This window comes from Schistocerca nitens, chromosome 2 (genome assembly GCF_023898315.1).
Source record: "Schistocerca nitens isolate TAMUIC-IGC-003100 chromosome 2, iqSchNite1.1, whole genome shotgun sequence".
Classification (NCBI taxonomy): domain Eukaryota; kingdom Metazoa; phylum Arthropoda; class Insecta; order Orthoptera; family Acrididae; genus Schistocerca; species Schistocerca nitens.
In genome coordinates this window covers 440,227,033-440,248,451 of record NC_064615.1, presented here as the reverse complement: position 1 = coordinate 440,248,451, position 21,419 = coordinate 440,227,033, and the positions used below count along the sequence as shown (strand labels likewise).

General features: G+C 42.5%; 1 non-coding gene across 1 annotated transcript; it reads right to left on the bottom strand.

Moving 5' to 3' along the window:
* Window positions 1-21,138: 21,138 nt before the first annotated feature.
* On the bottom strand, window positions 21,139-21,213 carry Trnas-cga (transfer RNA serine (anticodon CGA)). Its single transcript has one exon. It is a non-coding gene; the product is annotated as a tRNA-Ser (tRNA).
* Window positions 21,214-21,419: the final 206 nt, after the last annotated feature.

Genomic DNA, 21,419 nt, shown 5'->3' with positions numbered 1-21,419 from the left:
TTAAATATGCCTCCATAAAGTGTATCAGTAATTCGTAATCGAAACACAAATGCGGAAGGCTAAATAGTTTCACAAGCACAGTGAAAAAAATGAAGTAAAGATATTAGGGAGAAAAATTGCAGAGTTTCACGTTCGGTCAGTTTTCGTATCTGTTACACTATTTCATGTTTGTGTTGAACAGCCAAAACAACTCACATACAACAAAAAAATTGACCTGAATGTTTCTGCAGAAAGTATGATCGCTCTAGCAACAGAAGGGTCTTCGACAAGGCACAAACAGAAGAGAATGTAGTGTACCTAACGTTTCCTTAGAGTTTATTAATGTCACAAGTATCAGTGGAATGGACGTTCACTTTTCAGGCTGTGTAAAAACATAGGCCCCTTTGCAAAAACAAAAATTACCAGTCTTAAGCCTCAGATAAATGGCAGGGTCCAATAAATAGGAAACGATTCTCTCCAAATCTGGTCACTGTATTCCTCATTTGAAGAGTGAGATATCATGTCTTTAAACTTCAAATGACTCCAATTCGAGCTACCGGAAATAGCAGTAAGAGTCGCAACTCGCTCTCCTTTTCTATCACTGTGCTCTGATTAATAACAAACACAAGTTTTCACTTCGCTTTCTCCCTCTCTCTCTCTCAGCCTGTCTCTCTCTCTATCTCTCTTTTGCTGAACTTCGTGAAAGTTGTTTAAAATAAAAGATCAACAGTCCAGGTGGCTGCATATTTTATCTTTCACGGAAACCGCAAGGTATTAATCATAACTCTCAACTGTTGCTACGGTACTTTTGTTAATGCAGTGATCCTTATACCAGCTGGAAGACAGTTTTTCTTCGTGGTAGTAGAACACACAAAACAAAGTTTTGATCACGAATGCTAATTAAGAAAGCATACTGCGTGTGTAAAATTTAGAACCATATGCGTTATATTAATCTCTGAAATCAATTTGATGCACAGTTAAGGGTAATTACTTTAGTTTGAGATGTAAGTGCAGATATTTCAGTTGATAATTCTGAACAGTGTACTTCATTTACGGGCTAATAATTATACTTGTTTCATTCTTACAGGATGGTTAGTACTTCCAAAGTACAGGTGGCACAAGCAAGCAAGCCATTGATGTTTATTTTCCCCTGTGCAGCTGTTGAGGATTGAAGTGTGGACGCATGGACGCAAATCGTATAGTTTTTATGAGAGGCATATTTAATGCATGAGAAGCATACATTTCTGTTACTATCTTTTCTTATTATGATAGGCACTTTCCTCAACACGTAACAATTTTGCACGGAGTCTAATCATTCGCACACGATTGCATCTTGGGGAGAGATCCGGACTTTATGGAGGACGTGTAAGGATTTCTCAGCGAAACATCTGCAGCATAGTCGAAACAACTTGGCAAGTGTGGGCTCACACGCTTCGGACGAAGCACTTTTGGGTACAGAGATGGTTCCACAGCCAACCAAAAACTTATTTTAACGAAGGCGTTGAGCCTCTTGTCTCACAGTGAGATAAATGTCTTAACGATTTTGGTGACTATTTTTTTACATAACAAACAGTTTACTTACTTTTCCCACCTGTCTCGTTTTCATTTGAGTGGCCATTGTACTAACGCAAATGTGTCCTGTATCCTAAGAATGAAGCGATGCTGACCACTATACTACACAGAACCCAACATACACATACACACATACAAACCTAGAAAACGAAAATTATAAACAGGATTATAATGAAACGTAACTTCTGAGTTTTACTGCAGTGTCACGGATACAGTAGTACGTTAGATTATTTGATTGTAAAACAAATGTAGCAGTATTGGACAGTACAAGCTGTAGAAGAAAAATAAAATTTGATCTAGCTGGGGGACCACGCCGTCTGAGAAGGGGCAGCCCAAGGTAAGCGGGGGTCTTTTGTCTCACATAGCGAGCAGTAGCAGGTGGTCAGTATGTGCACGGCTTAATCTTGGGTAAACACAACATTAGTCACTAGGCGGAGGACAAATGTAAAAGGCATAAAATAAAAAGAAATAAACAAAATTTAAATATACTCCGGCATATACCATCCGATGACTTGCAGAATAAAAAATGTTCAAATGTGTGTGAAATGTTGTGGGACGTAACTGCTAAGGTCATCAGTCCCTTAGCTTACACATTGCTTAACCTAAATTATCCTAAGGACAAACACACACACCCATGCCCGAGGGAGGACTCGAACCTCCGCCGGGACCAGCCGCACAGGCAGAATAAAGATGAAATCATACACAGAGGTCACAGAAGTCATCGGATACCTCCTAATATCATGTCGGACCTCTTTTCGCCCGGCCTAGTGCAGCACCTCGACGTGTCATGGACTCAACAAGTTGTTGGAAGTCCATTGCAGAAATATTGAGCCATAACTGAGCCATAACTGCGGAAGTGTGCCAATGAAGGATTTTATGCACGAACTGACCTCTCGCTTATGTCCTGTAAAAGTTCAACGGGATTCATGTGGGGCGGTCTGGGTGACCAAATCATTCGCTCAAATAGTCCAGAATGTTCTTCAAACAAATCGCGAACAGTTGTGGGCCTGTGACATGGCGCATTGCCATCCATAAAAATTCCATATTTGTTTGGAAACATGAAGTCCATGAATAGCTGAAAATGACCTTCAAGTAGCCGAACATAACCATTTCCAATCAATAATCGGTTCAATTGGACCAAAGGACACGGTCCATTCTACCACTAGCGTGCACAGTGCCTTGTTGAAAACTTGGGTCCATGGCTTCGTGGGGTCTGCGCCACACTAACACTACAATCAGCTGTTACGGACTGAAATGGGGCTCATCTGAGCACACGTCTGTTTTCCAGTTGTCTAAGTTCGAACCGATATGGTCACGACCCGAGAGAGGTGCTGCAGATGATATAGCGCTGCTAGCAAAGGCACTCGGGTCGGTCGTCTGTTGCCGTAGTCCATAAATGCCACATTTCAGTGCACTGTCCTAACGGGTATGTTCGTCGTACATCCCACATTGATTTCTGCGGCTGTGTTGCTTGTCTCTTAGCACTGACAACTCTACGCAAACGACACTCCTCTCGGTCGTTAAGTAGACGCCATCGACCAAGTAATTCCTAAAATTCGGTTTCCTTAGCACATTTTTGACATTACGGATCTCTGAACAGAGAATTCTCGAACGATTTCCGAATGGAATTTCCCATGCGTGCAGCTGTAACTCCCACTCCGCGTTCGAAGTATGGTAGTTTCCGATGTGCCGCTACAGTCATGTTGGAAATTTTTTTCTCATGATTCTTCTAAGTACAAATGACACTTCCGCCACTGCATTGCCCTGTTATACTTCGCGTTCCTGATTCTATCGTCGTCTGTATATGTGCGTATCTCTCTCCCTTGACTTTCGTCACCTTAGTGTGTACACTACTAACAATTAAAATTACTGCACCAAGAAGAAATGCAGATGATAAACGGGTATTCATTGGACAAATATATTATACTAGAACTGACATGTGATTAAACTTTCACGCAATTTGGGTGTATAGATCCTGAGACATCAGTACCCAGAACAACCACCTCTGGCCATAATAACGACCTTGATACGCCTGGGCATTGTGTCAAACACAGCTTGGATGGCTTGTACTTGTACAGCTGCCCATGCAGCTTCAAAACGATACGACAGTTCATCAAGAGCAGTGACTGGCGTATTGTGACGACCCAGTTGCTCGGCCACCATTGACCAGACGTATTCAATTGATGAGAAATCTGGAGAATGTGCTGGCCACGTCCACTGTTCAAACTGCTGACAATGCGAACAAGAGGTGACCGAGACGTGTAACCAATCGCACCCCATATCATCACGCCGGGTGATACGCCAGTATGGCGATGACGAATACACGCTTCCAGTGTGCGTTCACCACGGTGCCGCAAAACACGGATGCGACCATCATGATGCTGGAAACAGAACCTGGATTCATCCGAAAAAACGACGTTTTGCCATTGGTGCACCCAGGTTCGTCGTTGAGTACACCATCGCAGGCGCTCCTCTCTGTGATGCAGCGTCAAGGGCAACCGCAGCCATGGTCTCCGAGCTGATAGTCCATGTTGCTGCAAACGTCGTCGAATTGTTCGTGCAGATTGTTGTTGTCTTGCAAACGTCCCCATCTGTTGACTCAGGGATCGAGACGTGGCTGCACGATCCGTTACAGCCGTGCGGATAAAATGCCTGTCATCTCGACTGCTAGTGATACGAGGCCATTGGGATCCAGCACGTCGTTCGTATTACCCTCATGAACCCACCGATTCCATATTCTGCTAACAGTCATTGGATCTCGACCGACGCGAGCAGCAATGTCGCGATACGATAAACCGCAATCGCGATAGTCTACAATCCGACCTTTATCAAAGTCGGAAAGGTGATGGTACGCATTTCTCCTCCTTACACGAGGCATCATAACAACATTTCACCAGGCAACGCCGGTCAACTGCTGTTTGTGTATGAGAAATCGGTTGGAAACTTTCCTCATGTCAGCACGTTGTAGGTGTTGCCACCGGCGCCAACCTTGTGTGAATGCTCTGAAAAGCTAATCATTTGCATATCACTTCATCGTCTTCCTGTCGGTTAAATTTCGCGTCTGTAGCACGTCATCTTCGTGTTGTAGCAATTTTAATGTCCAGTAGTGTATGTAGATGTAGATCTGGATTAGATCTTGAGCCTCCTTTTGTCAGTTTTATACGAACTGATAACTGCAAGTTGCATATGAACATGCTATATTTCTCTGTAGTCAGTGATCCGCGCTGCATTGGGCATGCTTTCGGAGAGGGAGGGCCGTACTCCGCGACACCGGGCACGCTCCTGCGGTGGGCGTGTGTTCCGGCCGCGGCTGCCTGCTGTCTTGGATTCGAGGCGGGCCTCCTCGCTCAGGGAGGACCTCGCGTGATTAATGGCCGGGGCGCGCAGCGGCGTGCAAACGTCGGGCCCCCTGCGCGTTGACTGCTTAATCCACAGACCCCGCGTCCCACCATACATCATTTCGGAGTTTTCTGCCACCTGACCGGTCTGTTATGCGCCACCGTGCTGCAACCCGCGCGGTTCCGGGAACTGGATCGAATGTTTGATTTATGTGATTCGGAGGCTCATGACGAAGAAAACAGTACACGCCTGGGGGCTCACGTAGTCCAGTGTCCAATTCCGTACGCACTTCAGAAGCTACAAAAATATTTTTCATTAAAATCATAATTCTATGGCCGATACAGGTCGCGTCAGAGACGATAAAGGATTTAGAAGAGCAGTAGAACTGAATGGGTAGTGTTTGAGACCTGGTTGTAAGATAAACCGCGATAAAAGTGAAATAATGATAATGGAACGTAGACGAATTAAATCGAACGATTCTGAGGGAATTAGAATAAGAACTACCCCACGGCCTACTGCTTTATGTAACTAAGCAGTACAAAAATGTAGTTGCCGAACGATGACTGTAAACTATCATTTGTTATGCAGGGAGTTTTAATTAACGCTAAATTATGGCCCTGCAGGCTTCGAAAGGCTGGTGGAATAGTGACACTGCGATTTAATTTTGTGACCAAGTGAGGTACGTATGAAATGAAAGTTAAAGTTACCATAAGTTCTACTGTTCATCTACATGTACATCATACTGCGCAAGCCACCTAATGGTGTGTGGCGGAGGGTACTTTCAGTACCACTATCTGATCCCTCCATCCCTGTTCCACTCGCGAGTAGTGCGTGGGAAGAATGATTGCCAGTAAACCTCTATGTTGGCTCCAATTTCTCGAATTTTCTCCTCGTGGTCAATACGCGAGATTTATGTGGGGGACGAGGGGGGGGGGGGGGGAAGGAAGGAAGGTTTGGGGGGGGGAGGGAAGTAATATGTTGTCCGACCCCTCCTGAAAAGTGCTGTCACGAAATTTCAATTGTAAATCTCTCCACGATGCACGACGACTCTCTTGTAACGTCTGCCAGTGGAGTTTGTTTATCATCTCGGTAACGCTCTCTCAGCAGCTAAACGATCCCGTGACGAAACGCGCCGCTCTTCGTTGGATCTTCTCTATCTTCTCTATCAGTCCTACCTGACAGGGATCCCACACAGATGAACAATAATCATGAATCGGGCGAACAAGCGCCTTATAAGCCTCTTCTTTCGTGGCTGAGTTACATTTCCTCAAGATTCTTCCGATACATCTAAGTCTGGATCCACTCCTCCCACTATCTGTTTTATCTGGTCATTCCACGTAATGCCCCTCTGGATAGTTACTCCCGAATATGTCTAATAACATCTTATCCACTGACAAATTATCACAAAAACATGAAACAATTACAAGTAAATGAGGTTGGCGGAGAATCAACACAAGGAAGCGATAGGTAGGTTACTACGTTATAAGGACAGTAATCAGTTTCCTCCATCTGACGACAGTTACTGCCAAAATTTGAGTTCATGATATCGCGCATTCCAAAATGACGGCTCCCTCCCACTAATTAACACTAACGTTTCCTGAGTTCATTGCGATCTACATACGTCGAAACTGATTTCGGATCTTACGATTTTTTTAACAGCATCATTGTGTTATCCGCCAGTGCTGCTGTCGGCGACTGTGTCGGATACGGTGCCTATGAATCCCGAAAAGCTACCTAACGCAACGTTTACATCACGCTCCTGTCGGAGCTGGAAACTGAAATGACTACTTTTCACAAAGAATTCTACAAGCAGAATTCCAAGTATTTATGTCATTTGCAGGGTACGAAGTCCTTCCTTAGTTCCTCCTCTCTTCCGCCAGAACATTCACCTCTTCTTCAAAAGCCAACCCTAGCCTCTCAAGGGCAGTCATCCAACGACAAGTGTCAGTTCTCCTCGAGTGTCCTATCACTTCTCACTAATTTTCCCAAACTGCTATGACAGACCAGGCTGACCAATGAAGTACACGCATTTTGGCACCCAGAGGCCTACAGCTAAAAGGAAAGAAAATTTTTCTGGTTTCGTCCTGTCGCAGCCTCAAAAGAGCGTGTTATTGTGTTACAGCATATTGTTTCCTCCAACCCTTCTACAACTTCTGTCTGCTTTATACCTACACTAATGAGTGAAAACATTATGAGCACCTGATCAGTAGCTTGTTTGTCCGTCTTTGGAACGAAATATACCACTGATTCTATGTGGCAGGGATCCGACAGTTGGTAGGTTTGTGGACGTCTACGAAAAGGTCATGTAATTCGCGTAAATAATGGATCGCTGATTTGCGTACGCAGTGATAGCGCCCGACAGCGACCGGAATGGGTTCCACTGCATTTACATCAGCCGAATTTTGTCACCGAGACATCAAAGTGATTTCAAGATAATACTTCTAATACCACTGTAGCATGCTTCTGGCTCCGAGACACGGAGAATTATACTGCTGAATGATGACATCGCCGTCGGGGAAAATAGTGTGTCATCGATTACTACCATAGGTTCCATGCAAATGCAGGAGAACGCCTGTCATAGCATAAAACTGCTCTCATCAGCCTGGGTCCGTGGCGCGATGCACGTTTTCAGCCGCCGTTCACCTCAATGAGGGCGTTTATGGAGACGACCATCGACAGAGTGTAGTAAAAATGTGATTCACTCGAAGATCCGACACGTATCCAGTGGTTGACGGCCGAGTCCCGATGGTCCCGTACCCACTGTATTTGTAACTGACGATGTCATCAGGTCAACATGTGAACACGTAGGCGTGGTCTGCTGCAGAACTCCATGTTCAACAACGTCGATGAACTGTGTGCTCCAGAACACCTGTGCGTGCACCAGCGTTATGCTCTTTCGACAGAGTTGTCACAAATCACTATCTACCCTACTTTACAGAGCAGACAAGCCTCTGAACTCCATGTTCTGTGAAGAGTCGTGGACGTCCAACCATTTCGCGCCTAGTGGTAGATTCACTGTCCTATCTCTTTCCGTAGATACTCACGACAGTAGCATATAAACGTTCGACGAGCTTCGCCGTTTTCGAGATACTCGTTCACAGACTCTACACAATAACAATGGATTTCCCCATTTGCAGCTCATATCTTCGCTAGGGTGACGCCCCATCCGTGTCTGCCCTGCTTACATACTTTTGCTCCAGCGTCACGTGACCACAATGGCATCCATCGTCGCAGTGGGCAGTGGTCATAATGTTTTGGGATGAGAATGTTGCAGTCTCACTCTCGTAGAATCCTCTAACCCCGCCTGCCATGTTCCGCCGAGAGCATAGGCTCATAAATACCAGTAGCTTTCACACAGCCTGCATAGTGTCCACCGATATATTGCTCTCCTATCGGTAGATTGGTGCTGTCTTCTCTGTATTCTCTGCAAAACGCTCTTTGTTGCCCGCCTCGTGGACCCTTAACTGTACTTACCACATACTTCGACGAATGCAGCCCTAACCTGGCGTCGGCGTCACTAGTGTGAAATAAAAGTCGATGAAAAAGTCAGTTACGCCATCTTTCAGCTAAAAGTTGTAGATGAGGCTTGTTATTTCTGGAGCAAAGTTTCTTATGATGTTTGAATTAGAGAGGATATAAAAGGAGTGAAGCGGCAACAGCACGAAAAACGTTTCTGAAAAGAAGAAGTTTGTTATCATGGGACATATAAATTTAATATTACGATGTATTTTTCTGGCAGAGTTTCTAGTGTAGCCTTGTACGGAAGTAAAAATTGAAAGATAAGCAGCCTGGGCTGCAACAGAACAGAAGCGTTTCTAATTTAGCGCTGCAGAAGAACGCTGAACGTTAAAAGGACAAGTATGATACTAAAGGGGAATTTGAGAGAATAGAAATATATGGCGCAATTAGACTAAAATAACTGAACGGTTTATAGGTTTATAGGATGCATCCTTAGTTACTAAGGGACCATCAGTTTTTAATGGAATTTTGGGTGAAGGGGGGGGGGTGGTATGTAAAGGCCTGTCCGAATAGATTAGTGAAAAGAACTGTCTGCAATGAACACCACGAGAACAACAACAGAGGAGATCACGTGTAAACAGTCTTTCCACATTTCTTGATTTCCATACAAGGGATATTCCCAAAGTAACTTTTAAACCGAAAAATCTGTTCTCGAGAAAATTATGATAAGGTATTCAGTTTTAATTTCTCACTAAAAATTAATTAATGCTACAGAGTAACATGTTAATTGAGTAGATAATTAACATGTTCAGATAAAATGTAATTTTTATGAAGAAACGGAACCTTCCCAATTATATTAGTAAATTAGGGTAAGCATGCATATCTGGAGATTTTCATGAGGTAAATTTGGAATAAGTACTCCTAAATATGCAGATTTCTATCAAGTTGTACGGAACAATGACTCTTTTAACAATTTAGACAGTTAAATTGTTACAGCAATCATGACAAACAAAAGAAAAACAATTTATTAGAAAATTTATTCATTCAAAATACACTCCTGGAAATTGAAATAAGAACACCGTGAATTCATTGTCCCAGGAAGGGGAAACTTTATTGACACATTCCTGGGGTCAGATACATCACATGATCACATGATCACATAGACACAGGCAACAGAGCATGCACAATGTCGGCACTAGTACAGTGTATATCCACCTTTCGCAGCAATGCAGGCTGCTATTCTCCCATGGAGACGATCGTAGAGATGCTGGATGTAGTCCTGTGGAACGGCTTGCCATGCCATTTCCACCTGGCGCCTCAGTTGGACCAGCGTTCGTGCTGGACGTGCAGACCGCGTGAGACGACGCTTCATCCAGTCCCAAACATGCTCAATGGGGGACAGATCTGGTGATCTTGCTGGCCAGGGTAGTTGACTTACACCTTCTAGAGCACGTTGGGTGGCACGGGATACATGCGGACGTGCAATGTCCTGTTGGAACAGCAAGTTCCCTTGCCGGTCTAGGAATGGTAGAACGATGGGTTCGATGACGGTTTGGATGTACCGTGCACTATTCAGTGTCCCCTCGACGATCACCAGTGGTGTACGGCCAGTGTAGGAGATCGCTCCCCACACCATGATGCCGGGTGTTGGCCCTGTGTGCCTCGGTCGCATGCAGTCCTGATTGTGGCGCTCACCTGCACGGCGCCAAACACGCATACGACCATCATTGGCACCAAGGCAGAAGCGACTCTCATCGCTGAAGACGACAGGTCTCCATTCGTCCCTCCATTCACACCTGTCGCGACACCACTGGAGGCGGGCTGCACGATGTTGGGGCGTGAGCGGAAGACGGCCTAACGGTGTGCGGGACCGTAGCCCAGCTTCATGGAGACGGTTGCGAATGGTCCTCGCCGATACCCCAGGAGCAACAGTGTCCCTAATTTGCTGGGAAGTGGCGGTGCGGTCCCCTACGACACTGCGTAGGATCCTACGGTCTAAGCGTGCATCCGTGCGTCGCTGCGGTCCGGTCCCAGGTCGACGGGCACGTGCACCTTCCGCCGACCACTGGCGACAACATCGATGTACTGTGGAGACCTCACGCCCCACGTGTTGAGCAATTCGGCGGTACGTCCACCCGGCCTCCCGCATGCCCACTATACGCCCTCGCTCAAAGTCCGTCAACTGCACATACGGTTCACGTCCACGCTGTCGCGGCATGCTACCAGTGTTAAAGACTGCGATGGAGCTCCGTATGCCACGGCAAACTGGCTGACACTGACGGCGGCGGTGCACAAATGCTGCGCAGCTAGCGCCATTCGACGGCCAACACCGCGGTTCCTGGTGTGTCCGCTGTGCCGTGCGTGTGATCATTGCTTGTACAGCCCTCTCGCAGTGTCCGGAGCAAGTATGGTGGTTCTGACACACCGGTGTCAATGTGTTCTTTTTTCCATTTCCAGGAGTGTAGTTGGATAACTCCATTCAGTTTAAACTGTTTAATATTTCGTCAGAGCCTTCACGTTTTGTGCTATCTCTTACAAGAATGTACGTAGCCCTATTTTAGCAGCCTTCGTGATACTTCATCAGGAGATTAATGTCTTATAGTGAGTGGCTGATCTCGTTTGTTGAGTTTACTGTGTAATATGCGTTCTCCAGTAATACGCACGCTATAGTATTAAATGCGATAACATCAGTGACCAACGTTGAATCAAGATTTAGTGTCCTGTCATGGAGATAGATATTTTTTAAAACAGTTATTATGCTGAAAGAACATTTGTACTCATGGTGACAAAGGAGTTTACTTCTAACAAAATATAATTTGTGGAACCCATACATATCCTAGTGGGTCCAGTCAACTATCGATTACAATTCCTTTTATGGGGAAGGTAATTTGAAAACTTGATTCATTGACGCTGCAGATTTTCATCTCGCCAACTTGAACTATAGATATCTAGTGTATTCACAAGTAAACAATCAACATTCATTCATCCACACACTTCAGATCCTCTAGATGAATACCTATCGCGAAGATATTTCAAGTAGCCTCGATTAAAAGTATACAAACCGATCAGAACCCAATTTCTGTCCTGAACAATAACGTATGTCTGTGCATTTTCGCCATTTCTCCAAGGTTTGGGGCTAAATGTGTCTACATACAATACTAGCAGCCTCTAAAGATCACTGATATCCTAAATAAACATCCTTGGATCTAACGCTTTGCACTAAGGAAGCAGTTTTTTTATTTTTTTATTTCCCAGTATTGACAGCAGTATATTGTGAAAAAGTGCAAATAAACATCATAATGAACTGGTAATCACTAGCAGGCATATGATGAATTGTTGAAAAATCTCATAGTATCAAATAGAAACTAGTTTATACTCAGTAATCCAGTTTCTAATTACTTTCGGCCAGGATGTTAAAAAAGTAACTAGTGGAGACATTTTACTTCTCTATGAGGGTTAACTACAGATATTCTTTTAATTTAGCTGTCAACTCTTTACCAAACCAGGTGTTTCTATTCCAATTTTTCTCCCTCCCACCCCCTCTGATTCTAATAGTTAAGGGAGGAGATGACATTTAATCTCCAACCTTAGACGATTTTGAAATACGTTTACTTCTTTCAGCTAAACAATTTTAGTTCTAGAACACCAGAAATACTCCTTCACACTCCCTCGGCTGATATACTACAAGAGAATTCATTTCTCTTAGTACGTGACGATTTTATTTTCATGAAAGTATGGCTAGGATTGCTAGAAATGTTTCTAGAAATACTAGACGGGTAACTCATGCTGTTGAACAGTTGCGGTCGACAAGACAATTGAGGGTTTACCAGATGCTGGTCCTAGTGTGATTAAATCAGTATCATTAAATATGTAAATTAATTCTAATTTCCTCGTCACCTGATATCTTTCTTCAGGAATACAAACATCAACTATTAATTACGAACGGTATTCTAATGATGTAACTGGCTGAATACGTATCCAGCACAGAGAAAAACATGATGAAATGACGACAGAAGTGAAACCCAGGTTGCGAAAATGAGACTCTTGACTTCAGTTTTAGGTGTCACAAGAACACAGAGAATGAGGATGCGCGACGTGGACCTATGGCAGTAGCTGAAGATATTCAGCTGGAAACATAAACATCTTAGATTACAAGGAGAAACTGTAGAGATATGTAAACAGTGTATCCTAAGAGAGATTACTTTTAGCCCATTACAGTCTATAATGGAAGAGAAATTTGTACAGTCCAAATAGATAAAACGAAGGAATAATAAGAAAACAAGAAGAAGGGCTATAAGGGAACACAGACTATAAGAAAAAAAAAAAAGAACAGAAAATTCGCATCGTCTAGTAACTGGTTCATTACGTCAGTGTTCTGCAACGTCATGGGAAAGATGTAATTTAACCTACTATGAACCTACTATGAAAGCAACCACAAAATTTTGTAGTACGTCCGAACAGTTCCATTTTGAGACCCGATACTGCCTTAATAATGAAGCTGATTACAACTTTAGGAAGGAGAGGACTAAGTTTGGTAACGTTTCGTCTCTTGATATTGAGTAAAGGAATATTTTTGTTGATTGTTAGGTTTACTGCACAAGGGAAATGTCGTTGATGGGATTCAGTGTTCGGAAAAACACCTCTGAGGCCCTGCGGCTATTATTTTCTTCTGCTTTTCGTTTCACTTCAACATGGGCGTGTCTTGGATAGTGCTGCTTGTCGCAGTGCGAGATTAATCTGAATATTCAGTGATTTTTAATACATGTTTATTACTTCTAAACCTAATCGAATTTTAGTAGAAGGAAAAATTGCTTTCTGTTTATAGAACACTCGTGTCGTAGTAAATATCGTCGAACCTTTCGTAATTTAACCACTACCGAAAATCTGATTTATATAGCACTTCATTACATTTCCTTCTGACATAAATTCTATTTCGGCGAGCTATTTCAACAAGTCTGAGAACAGGTAGCTAGTTGCGAGATTCCATATTTGGAGGCACATTTCCGAAGCCCAATTTTTGCCTTTGGTGATCACAGGCTTATGAAGGTGTACATCATCCTGGGGAAAGGAAATAGTTTTCCTCCGTATATGAGGTTGCTATTTTATCAATATTCATTTCCTATAATGCAGAATTTCATGGCCGATATTTGAACCCTTGTCGATTTTCTATGGTCATTAGACAGTGATCCAAGGCATTTTTCTGAATTATGATTATAATTTAAGAATACTTCAGAATAAATGGCTATTCTGAAAAAATGAGGCATTGTATACTAAATGTCTGGAGCTCATAGCTAAAAAGGACCAGGTAAAAGGAAATGTTCGTAAAAAAAAAAACAGTCACAAATTGCATCATCAGAGCGCTAAGAAGACCCACAGAAATTGACACGCACAAAAACTTCAACAGAAAAGGAGGAGGACTGAAATTATACAAGTTGCGGACCGAAGTGTTACATAAAAGAAACAGCGCCAGCTCTACCCCGCTTCAAGCTCTATAACACACGTTGGCGGCACTCCACTATCTTAGGCAGCGGTCTGATGACGTAATGACTCCGCCATTGTGCGGCTTGCTGAGCTTGTCTGAAGCTCATGATGTCTCCAGTATTAGGAGATGAAACTTAAAGCCACAGAATCAGGCCTTTGAATCCCAGCCTAATGCCCAGAAAACAAAAATCACCAAGAATTCAGGTTGCCTCCCATTCGGAAAGTGGATGCACCCAGCTACTGTATGTGACATATAAATTATAGAGTGCAGCAATCAGTCGTCCTTTTTAGATTTTATTAAGCTAATCCAGATTTCTGCTAGTAGCTAGTCATTCTCAATGCGCTATTTTCAATGCATGTAAGTCCCTGTTGTTCGGGCGTGTCATAGCTCTTTGAGTATCCATGACAAATTGCTGTACTCTATAATTTATAAATCACCAAGAATTACTTTTCTGTTCCATCTGATAACAATTCATCAATGTTTGCCTCTATTTTTTTTGTAGTCCACAAATATCATGCCATAATTCAAAAAATTTGTCCATTTTTTCTAGGTTATGTAATCTTTCAGCCTTTTTTATCTCTCAAAGGAAATTCACTGGTTTGATTCTTCATTTTATCTTACCATAGAAAGTATTATCAACTGCAGACTTGCTCTGAAGAAGCACTGAAGTGATTATAAGCTCGAGATTTATTCCACGTATTGGTATTACGAAAGAGGTAGTAGTTTTGACATAAGAAAGTTACATACAGATATTGCACCTTTCGCTGTGTTACTTTTAAAAGCAGAGAATCTGATTCGACTGTAGTGCAAGAAAGTAATACCATATTACTTAGCTCACAGCATACAGCACACCATCCACTTCAGACCTAAAACACTGACGTTTCATATCTAGACATTCAGGCCACACAGCAGACATATCTCAACGTTTGAAGCCGATCTTCGCGTGTTTTAGTTGATGTCGTTTGCAGGTCAGTCTTCACTCATCCATTGGCAATCTCGCGAACGACCAACACCCGAAAGATTCTGCTCTCTGGTAGGGAAGACCTTGTTTACGCGTGAATTGCCTAAAGAAGTGACATCAAAATGACGTAGCCAAGAGTTCGTGGCAAACTTTCGAGATTTGTTCTCCTCTCCCACGTAGTTATTGCTATGAGGGACTTGGGAGACGCCATATAATATTTCATATTTGACTGTTCTCGTATTATAACATGCATGTGAAAGTATGCCATTTCAAAACAGTGGCGCTTGGAAAATATGTCAAAACAACGTCGTTCTTGATACTATTGGTTACAGCCACATGTCAGTTAATGACATATCACCTGTTAAAGCCTTTAGGAGAGCGTAAGATAAAAGACATGGTCACAATTTGCTAAAGTTTGCTGTAGCGTGGCGGATAAATTTATGGCTTTGCAGCTTAAGGAATAGGTTTGTTGTCAGCTACTTCAAAATATGATGCTATTTACATCTAAAAGTGCTCTGGGTCTACAGTCAGTCTGTTCGATTGTGTTAACATGCTTGGGAATACAGACCAACGAACTGTAAGAACAGTATACTGAACCACATGCATATTTCATCAAAATATACAAGGTATTAGGGATAAAGTTAGTGAACTGCTTATAGATGTTGACTCTGAAATTATTGGTATATCTGAACACTTCTTAAATAAGGAGATAATTCAGAGGCTTCCTTTACCAGGATACAGGTTGGCTGGCTGCTTTTCGAGGAGCTCTTTGCGGTGTGGGGGAGTAGCCATGTATGTGAAAAACGGCATCGCATTTGAGTCAATTGATGTTTCAAAGTACTGCACTGAAAAGGTGTTTGAATGTTGTGCAGGTGTGGTTAAATTTAACGGAGTTAAACTTGTAACTGTTGTTATTTATAGATCCCCAGACTCCGATTTCACAGCATTTTTGCTAAAGCTAGAGGAGGTTCTTGGTTCACTTTATAGGAAATACAAAAAGTTAGTTATATGTGGTGACTTCAATATTAATTGTATAAGTGATTGTGCAAGGAAGAGGATGCTGGTAGACCTCTTTAATTCATATAATCTTATGCAAACCGTATTCTTTCCAACGAGAGTGCAAGGGAACAGTAGAACAACCATAGACAACATTTTTGTTCATTCCTCATTACTAGAAGGGCATTCTGTTAGAAAAAAGGTGAATGGCCTTTCAGATCATGATGCGCAAATTTTAACTTTAAAAGGGTTTTATGCTGCAACTCGTGTTAAATATAGTCATCAGCTGTTCAGGAAAGCTGATCCGGTTGCTGTAGAGACCTTTGTAAACCTTATAAAGGAACAAGAGTGGCAAGATGTTTATAGCGCTGAGACAGTAAACGATAAATATAATGCTTTTCTAAAGACCTTTCTCATGCTCTTTGAAAGTTGCTTTCCGTTACAACGTTTAAAACAGGGTACTAGCACAAACAGGCAGCCTGGGTGGCTGACTAGAGGGATAAGAATATCTTGTAGAACAAAGTGCAATTATATCAAAACGTTAGAAACAGTCAAAATCTAAATGCAGCAGCCCATTACAAACAGTATTGTAAGGTGCTTAAAAATGTTATTAGGAAGGCAAAAAGTATGTGGTATGCAGATAGAATAGCTAAGTCTCAGGATAAAATTAAAACCATATGGTCAGTCGTAAAGGAAGTTGCTGGTCTGCAGAGACAGGTCGAGGATATAGAATCAGTGCGTAGTGGGAATGTCCGTGTTACTGATAAGTCGCATATATGTACAGTATTTAATAATCACTTTCTGAATATAGCAGGTGAACTAAATAGAAACCTAATTCCAACAGGGAATCATATAGCGCTCTTAGAAAAAAGTGTTCCGAGACTGTTACCTGAAATGCTCCTCCATGATACTGACAAGAGGGAGATTGAGTTAATAATTAAATCACTAAAGACCAAGAACTCTCATGGATATGACGGGGTATCTAGCAGAATACTGAAGTATTGTTCTATGTATGTTAGCCCAGTACTTAGCCATATCTGTAACTTTTCCTTTAGGAGTGGTCGGTTTCCTGATCGATTAAAATACTCGGTAGTGAAGCCACTTTATAAAAAGGGAGACATTGATAATGTTGACAATTTTAGACCTATTTCTATGCCATCGGTGTTTGCTAAAGTTATCGAGAAGGTTGTATATACAAGGTTACTGGAGCATTTAAATTCACATAATTTGCTGTCAAATGTTCAGTTTGGTTTTAGAAATGGTTTAACAACTGAAAATGCTATATTCTCTTTTCTCTGTGAGGTTTTCGACGGATTAAATAAAAGGTTGCGAACGCTAGGTGTTTTCTTTGATTTAACGAAGGCTTTTGACTGTGTTGACCACAAAATATTACTGCAGAAGTTGGACCATTATGGAGTAAGGGGAGTAGCTTACAATTGGTTCGCCTCTTACTTTAAGAACAGAAAGCAGAGGGTAATTCTCCGCAATATTGAGAGTGGTAGTGATGTTCAGTCCCAATGGGGCACTGTTAAGTGGGGCGTTCCCCAAGGGTCGGTGCTGGGGCCACTGCTGTTTCTTATTTATATAAATGATATGCCTTCTAGTATTACAGGTGATTCAAAAATATTTCTGTTTGCTGATGACACCAGCTTGATAGTGAAGGATCTTGTGTGTAATATTGAAACAGTAACAAATAATTTAGTTCATGAAATAAGTTCGTGGCTTGTGGAAAATAATTTGATGCTAAATCACAGTAAGACTCAGTTTTTACAGTTTCTAACTCACAATTCAACAAGAACTGACATTTTAATCAGACAGAATGGGCATGTTATAAGCGAGACGGAACAGTTCAAGTTCCTAGGCGTACGGATAGATAGTAAGCTGTTGTGGAAAGCCCATGTTCAGGATCTTGTTCAGAAACTAAATGCTGCTTTATTTACCATTAGAACAGTATCTGAAATAAGTGACACTTCAACACGAAAAGTAGTCTACTTCGCATATTTTCATACGCTTATGTCGTATGGTATTATTTTTTGGGGTAATTCTTCTGATTCAAAAAGGGTATTTTTGGCTCAAAAACGGGCTGTTCGAGCTATATGTGGTGTAAGTTCGAGAACCTCTTGTCGACCCCTATTCAAAAATCTGGGAATTCTGACATTGCCCTCACAGTATATATTTTCTTTAATGTCGTTTGTTGTTAGCAATATTAGCCTATTCCCAAGAGTTAGCAGCTTTCACTCAGTTAATACTAGGCAGAAATCAAATCTGCATGTAGAATGCAGTTCCTTGACTCTTGTGCAGAAAGGAGTGCAGTATTCTGCTGCATCCATTTTCAATAAGCTACCACAAGAACTCAAAAATCTTAGCAGTAGCCCAAACACTTTTAAGTCTAAACTGAAGAGTTTCCTCATGGCTCACTCCTTCTATTCTGTCGAGGAGCTCCTGGAAGAGCTAAAAAATTAAGCAAATTCCAGTGTTACATTGTTGATTGTCTTCATTTAAACTTATGACTTGTCACCTGAATATGTTTTTTTTTCTATATTTCATTTTATCTGTTTCTAATATCGTGTTATAATTTCATGTATTGACTCGTTCCATGACCATGGAGATTTCTCCTTAATTTGGTCCCACGGAACAATAAATAAATAAATAAAAAAAAAATAAAAGTAAAATATGGATATAACGTAATATGAACTTTATAAATGAAGTGTTGACATAAAAGGTTACATATATTCACTAGCAAAAGCAATTATGACAACTTTCGTTTCTTAATCAGACCGAAATATCTGATTTTCAGTAAATCGCCTTGCTTATTATCTGCCAAAGGATTTACTCGCGTCTTTTGGTTCTATGTGTACTGTTGCTGCAGTAATACTGCATTTCGTTATTCAGGTATGGAGAGTACATAAATTTTTCTAATTATAACTAGAAGACACACATATTCGTATGGATTAATCAACAGACATACTATAACTAATTATAATAAAATAACGGAAGATTCCAAGATTTATCTATCTGTCAACTACATGTTTTTATTGCCTCGTCTACAGAAAGTCCGTCTACGCTGAGAGAGACTGATCGCACGCTAATGGAGTAAGCCGCTTTCATGACAGCTTACTCTGTACTCGCGGGAGACATAAATCACGGAGGGTGATCACGTAGTTTTGCCGTCATTTCCCTGTCATTTTGGTGTAAACAAGCTCTCTTCTCCACCAGACAGCACATCGCTACCTGCCGCGGCCCTAGGATCGGAGTATTTGCTACGGAAAATAGCCAGTGGGATTACAATAGTACATTGTGTGACAACAGCTATTTATCTTGTTGTTGTACAAACCAATAACTAATCTTATCTTTAAGCGAAGCATACGATTTAAGTATCTACGTATACAATGTGTAGGGATGACACTTTGTTCTCACCTCCTGGCTCTGTTGGCTTGGGTTACACAGCTTGAGGCAGCAGTGGATGGGTATCAGTGTTGTGGACCGACCGTAGAGATCCAACAGACGTCCGGCATGGCCCACGAGTCCGCTGACCAGTCCGCGTCAGTGGCCATCCAAGTTGCTGCTCGCATTGAGGCTGATCCCTCACCTGTGGTCGAGTGGGAGGTCGCCTCAGGGGATGGCAGGCGGCGAAAGACTTTCCAAGGAGCCGAACAGAGGCCTCCCCAGTTAGTCTGACGAAGAGGTTCCAGGTGCTGTCTGCGGCTGACACTGTCCCTCAGCCAGATGCAGTCGCTTTTCCTGTTTCAGCGAAAGCCTCTCCGACTGCAAGATCCTGGTAGTCGCAGATGGTGGGATTAATGATAGCTGGGAGCTCCAATATTAGGCACGTCGGGCGGTTCTTTAGTGACATGAACGCCGAGGAGTGGAAAAAAGAGAGTATGCACTCCATTAGGACACAAGTGGAGTCATTCCACACGTGGAATGAGTGCTTCCGGATGCCATGAAGATCAGGGAGTGTAGCCAACTGCAGGCGGTGGCTCACGTCGGTACAAATGATACGTGTTTCTTTGGATCGGAGGAGATTCTCTTTAGTTTCGAGTGGCTATGAGAACTGGTAAGGGGTGCCAGTCTTGCTTGCGAGATGAAAGCAGAGCTCAACATTCGCCGCATAGTCGACCGGACCGATTGCAGACCTCTGGTACAGAACCAAGTGGAAGGTCTGATTCAGAGGCTCAGACAGTTCTGCGATCGTGTAGGCTGCAGATTCCTCGACCTTCGCCATAGAATAGAGTGGTTTCTGGTTCCAGTAAATAGGTCAGGAGTCCAATAAACGCAAAAAGTGGCTACACCAGTAGTGAGGGCTGTTGAATGGTTATTAATGGGTGTATGGTCATCTGGAGAGTGATTTGCAAATAGTAACTGTGGGAAGTTGGCACTTGTGAAACTCTGCAGTCTACTGTAAGTTTCGTGTGCCACAAAATTTTTGTGGGTCACCACCCAATTTAATTAAAATGGGGAAAATTTAATACAACGACTGAATTTTCACTGAATTGGCAAGTATAACTGACAAGTTAATATTAATATTTTATTATGGAATAAGCATATGGGAACAATATGAGTACAACCGATAAATCAAGTAATTCAGAGCAAAAGAATAAGATAATCAGACAAAGTCTACAAACATAAGGTCTGCCTTCTGCGCTTCAGAAACGCCAGATGGGACGTATTAATAATAATCTTGCCAAAAGAGGAGGGGTTTGTCTGAGAAACAGTCATTACAGTTTGACACAGTTTATTAAAATAAAGCATCATACAAAATAATTCTGAACTATGGTCTGTCGTTGATTGTTACGTGATTTATTAATTCAATTGTTACTATATTGAGTGCTATGGTCATTGCGATGATAAATGAAAGACTAACATCTTCACTCACCCAAGGTCCATGGGAGAAGTTCACACAAACATACACGATCCACACACAAGAATAGAGAGAAAAAAAGGAATTTTGCCCATCACTGTAAGTCAGAGTCTCAGAGATCATCCCTGTCGCTAAGACGGAATTATTGTCAATAAGAATACTGAAACTTCCTGGCAGATTAAAACTGTGTGCCCGACCGAGACTCGAACTCGGGACCTTTGCCTTTCGCGGGCAAGTGCTCTACCAACTGAGCTACCGAAGCACGACTCACGCCCGGTACCCACAGCTTTACTTCTGCCAGTATCTCGTCTCCTACCTTCCAAACTTTACAGAAGCTCTCCTGCGAACCTTGCAGAACTAGCACTCCTGAAAGAAAGGATATAGCGGAGACATGGCTTAGCCACAGCCTGGGGGATGTTTCCAGAATGAGATTTTCACTCTGCAGCGGAGTGTGCGCTGATATGAAACTTCCTGGCAGATTAAAACTGTGTGCCCGACCGAGACTCGAACTCGGGACCTTTGCCTTTCGAGGGCAAGTGCTCTACCAACTGAGCTACCGAAGCACGACTCACGCCCGGTACCCACAGCTTTACTTCTGCCAGTATCTCGTCTCCTACCTTCCAAACTTTACAGAAGCTCTCCTGCGAACCTTGCAGAACTAGCACTCCTGAAAGAAAGGATATAGCGGAGACATGGCTTAGCCACAGCCTGGGGGATGTTTCCAGAATGAGATTTTCACTCTGCAGCGGAGTGTGCGCTGATATGAAACT